Genomic DNA, 4717 nt, shown 5'->3' with positions numbered 1-4717 from the left:
AGCCCGCGGCCTCCCGGACCCCCAGCCCGCAGCGGGGCTGCTGGGGCGCCTTCCGCGAGCCTGGGGGCCAGGCGGAGCTAGACGAGGCTCGGGGCCACTTACAGAGAGACAGAGGTGGGTGGGTGGGGACGCTGCAGGTGGGACGGGTGGGGGGAGGGGAGGACGCTCAGAGCTCGGGCAAGGCAGTGGTTCTCTCCCCCGGCGGGGAACCCCTCTCGGGGTGGAACGGGCTGAACGGGCACCTTGGAAGAGCAGAGGGGAAAACGGTCTCTGCCCGCAGACGGAGTGATCTGGGGGTGGGGGGCGGGGTGTCTTCCTTCTGGATCTAACACACCGCACTGACTGCGTGCCAGGTGCTTCCCAAACGTTAACTCATTTAATTGTCGGGACAAGCCACAGACCCCGTTTGACAGCGGAGGACGCCGAGGCACAGGTTACCTAGTGAGTAGCAGAACCTGGGCAGCCCAGCTCTCCTGCGGCCTCCCCCCAGGGCGGGTAGACCATGCTGGGGGAGGCAGGTGTGCACCGTCAGCGATTATGGCCTCCTGCCTCCTTCACTAGCTCATTCATTCACTCAGCACGTGCTGGAGTGGGGCTTCCTGCCGCTTGCACCTGGTCTACCACAGTTAGTGAGGCCAGCACCGTCCTGTGGAGCTGGTGGGGGAGACGGAGATTCATCAGCGAATCACACTACCCAGGAACGCGCCCTCCCAGCCTCCTCTTCCTCCTGGTCCGCTCTGTCCCTCCCGTCCCAGGCCCACTGGCTTACCTGGCCCAGATGTGTCTGCTGAGATGTGAGCTCAGAGCTGAAGGGTGAACGGTGACTCGACGGAGTCGCACAGCCCCTGGGGACTCCCAAGGTGGGCCACATCCATTGTCTTTTTGGTATTGTCCAGGACAAGCTTCTTGAGTCTCTTGGGGTGGCAGGCTTCTTAGACGGAGTGGGGGTTCAATTCAGAGAATGTTCTGGGGGAGACAGGAGGGAGTCTTTAGTTTCAAACTGGGATCTGAATCCAGGCTATCACCTGCTTGGTAGTGCTTGCTGATTTCTGTGACCCATCTGCTGGTAGATTTCAAGCTACCAGTGAGCTACCACAGAGCAAAGAGTTGGGGGGAGCAGCACAGAAGTGAGTCTCACGAGGCTGTGTGGCATGCCCTGCATTCTGCCAGCGGTGTCTCTTCCTAGTGTGACCTGAGGCAAGTGCTTTCACCATCGTAACCTCACTTTCTTCACCTGTAAAACCGGCTAACACCACCTCTCCCAGGCTGTTGGCATGAGGATTAAGTGACAGTCTTTCCCCCCGCTTATGATACCCAGCTTATTCAGTTCTTAGAATGGCCTTACGCCTTCCAATCATTTGGTTTTAGGTCAGTTTTTCCAATGAACTGTGAAGTCCTTGAAGTCAGGGACCATGTCACATTTATCTTTGTATCCCCAGTGTCTAGTACAGAGCTTGGCACATAATAGGCCCTCAATAAATGTGACCCTTTCAAACCCAAAGCTATGGTCCTGTGCACGTTGAACTTGTGGTCCACCTCTCAGCCCGGGCTTTCTCCGTGAGCCTGAGGGGGAGGGTGGACCTGCAGACCCTTGCATGGATTCTTCCCAAGGAGCCTACGTGGGAAGACTTCCGTGTTTCAAAGTCCCTCCTGGGAGCCATGAGCCGTCTGAGGGCCGGCTGTTGGAGGATCATGCTGAGCACGTGCGCTGGGCACCCGGAGCCCCCTGCGCTGCTCTGTCGATTGTATAGAGGATGGTGAGGGGGTGGGCCTGTGTCACAGACACGAGCAGCTCCCCGGCTTCGTCTAGCTTCCCAAAGTTTCTGGAACCCGGTACAGGGAACTCCAAGGTAATGACATTATCACCCAAACCTAAAACTTATGCCTATACATGGGTAAAGGAGCCACCCTGGCCCTCTCCCCATGAAGCATCGAATCCATCATCAGTCCTGCCAGCCTTAGCTCAGATGCGGCTTGAAAACCTCCCTGTGAGCTCCCACTGCTGAGATGGGCCCTCCCCATGTCTTCTGTGTTCTCTGACACCTCACCTGCTGCCAGAGGTCCCCGCTGGGTACCACTCCCTGCCCCGATGAGTTGCACACCCTTGCACCCCTGCTTCCCCTCCTGTTATTTAGCCATTCCTCTGTCTCTAGGGCTGTGTCTCTGAATAAGGGGCTGCATGGCCTGGTGAGCAGAGAAAAGAGCCGCAGGGAGCCTGTCTGCCCTCTGCAGGAGGCTGCGGCAGCCATGCTCGTTCTCACTTTCCACACTGTCCGCTTCTCACCACCGCGCTAGCTCCTCCCCGCAATATTTCCTCAGTGGAGGATGCAAATGCTGTTCTCCAGGATGGGCCTGGGGCATCTTGCATCTCCAAGCTCTATAGGTTTCTTCCCCCAAGCAGCTCATTCCCCTTCTTCCTCCTCCGCCAGGATACCGGCCAGGTGTCTTAGATGCCTCTTGCCCTTTGGACACTGTGTTCCATTAATCTACAAGTCCTGCTGAGCCCACCCTCGCTGCCGATTGACTGTGTGCTCTCCTCTCTGTACCCATGACCACTGTTTCTCTGGTCAATTCTCACTCAGATTACTGCTGGGAGTTTTTGTTTCTGTTTTTGAGATGGAGTCTCGCTGTGTGGCACGGGCTGGAATGCGGTAGCACAATCTCAGTTCACTGTGACCTCTGCCCCCTGGGTTCCATATTGCTGTGAGTTCTTAACGGGGGCCTCCTGTCCTGAGTCCTTCCCCATCCTCTACATTTAAGGATGTTCTCCAACGTAAGTCATGTGTTTATTGTTTCCTTCCATCGACAGAGGTGCCAGGTACTGTCCCAGGCATGGGGGAGATGGCTGTGAGGAAGACAGACAAGATCTCAAGTGTCCTCGGGGCACCTCTGTCCCACCACCTTCTGGGGTTTCCAGAACCGTGGGGCTAAGGCACACATCCCTCAGCTGGTATTCGGAGCATGTCAGTTTCAGCCCGAGACTCTTTCAGCCCCTGTTTTCCATCCCCTGCCTGTGAGCTCAGCGCTGGCCTTGCTGACTACTCTGCCTTTTCTAAACGCACGATGCAATGTCTTAGGTGTGGAGTGCCCTTCTTTGCCTTCTGCATCCACTCCCTGGCTTCCAGCTCCAACCCGTCCTGCGCAGTGCCTCGCACGTGGCTGGTGCTCCGGAACAAACATTGACTCACATGGGACTGATGGACTGGGAAAGCCAAAGGAGGCCCTGTGTTGGCAAAACTGAGCGAAAATCCCTGGATCTAACCACCTGCGGTCCTGGGGTTGCCTCTTCATTGCCTTTGTCCAAGCTTTAATCAAAGTAGGATTCTGTTCGCCCGCCTAGAAATTATCTTGGTGAAATTGTCTTGCTGAGTTACTGTTACTGTTGTTAGAAGCGGACTCTGCTATATCCATAAAACTTCTGGAAGAACTTAAAAGTCCTTGTGATGTGCTTTGGCCCGGGCCCCCCCCCCCCCCCACCTACAATCTCATCTTGTTGTGGCTCCCATAATCCCCGTGTGTTGTGGGAGGGACCAGGTGGGAGATCATTTTGGAGCTTTAAGAGCTGACTGCCCCGCTGGATTTCGGACTTGCATGGGGCCCGTAGCTCCTTTGTTTGGGCCAGCCTCTCCCATTTGGAATGTCTGTATTTACCCAGTGCCTGTACCTCCACTGTATCTAGGGAGTGACTAACTTGCTTTTGATTTTACAGGCTCACATGTAGAAGTGACCTGCCTCGTCTCAGATGAGGCTGTGGACTTTTGAGTTAATGCCGAAAGGAGTTGAGACTTTGGGGGATCGTTGGGAAGGCACGATTGGTTTTGAAATGTGAGGATATGAGATTTGGGAGGGGCCAGGGGCAGAACAGTATGGCTAGGCTCTGTGTCCCCACCCAAATTTTATCTTGTAGCCCCCGTAATTTCCATGTATTATGGGAGGGACCCAGTGGGAGATAATTAAATCATGGGGGTGGGTCTCTCCTGTGCTATTCTCATGATAGTGAATGGTTCTCACAGGATCTGATGGTTTTAAAAAGGGGAGTTTCTCTGCATAAGCCCTCTTTCTGCCTGCTGCTATCCACATAAGATGCAACCTGTTCCTCCTTGCCTTCCACTGTAATTGTGAGCCTTACCCAGCCACGTGGAACTGTAAGTCCAATAAACCTCTTCCTTTTGTAAATTTCCCAGGCTCAGGTATGTCTTTATCAGCAGTGTGAAAACGGACTAATACGACTTGTCATGAAAGAATGATTGTGGTTGGGCATGATGGCTCATGCCTATAATCTCAGCGCTTTGGGAGGCCAAGGCAGGAGGATCACTTGAGCCCAGGAGTTTGAGAGCCTGCATAACATAGTGAGACCCCATCTTTACCAAAAATTAGCTGGGCATGGTGGTATGCCCATGGTTCCAGCTACTTGGGAAGCTGAGGAGGGAGGATCAATTGAGCCCAGGAGTTCAAGGCTGTAGTGAGCTATGATTGTACCACTGCACTCCAGCCTGGGTGATAGAGACCCTGTCTCTTAAAAAAAAAGTTAACCAAAAAATAAAAAGTCAGGGACGAAGGGAAGTCTGGGAAACTTTATCAGCCAATCGCACACACAGAAGGCTAAATTCCAGCTCCATACTTTAGGTTACTTCTCTCTAGGCCTTATTTTGATCTACTTCTGAGAACTAAAGGAGACAACTCATGTAAACGAGCTTAGAACAGTGCCTGTATGGTG

General features: G+C 54.0%; 1 long non-coding RNA gene across 1 annotated transcript; it reads left to right on the top strand.

Moving 5' to 3' along the window:
• Window positions 1-244: 244 nt before the first annotated feature.
• Window positions 245-4179, top strand: LOC141582236 (uncharacterized). Its single transcript, XR_012515044.1, has 2 exons — window positions 245-2703; window positions 2810-4179. It is a non-coding gene; the product is annotated as an uncharacterized LOC141582236 (long non-coding RNA).
• The last annotated feature ends 538 nt before the right edge of the window (window positions 4180-4717 follow it).

Source organism: Saimiri boliviensis, chromosome 19, assembly GCF_048565385.1.
Source record: "Saimiri boliviensis isolate mSaiBol1 chromosome 19, mSaiBol1.pri, whole genome shotgun sequence".
In the NCBI taxonomy this organism is placed as follows: domain Eukaryota; kingdom Metazoa; phylum Chordata; class Mammalia; order Primates; family Cebidae; genus Saimiri; species Saimiri boliviensis.
Note: the sequence above shows the minus strand (reverse complement) of the source record. Positions and strands in the feature narration are given on the sequence as shown.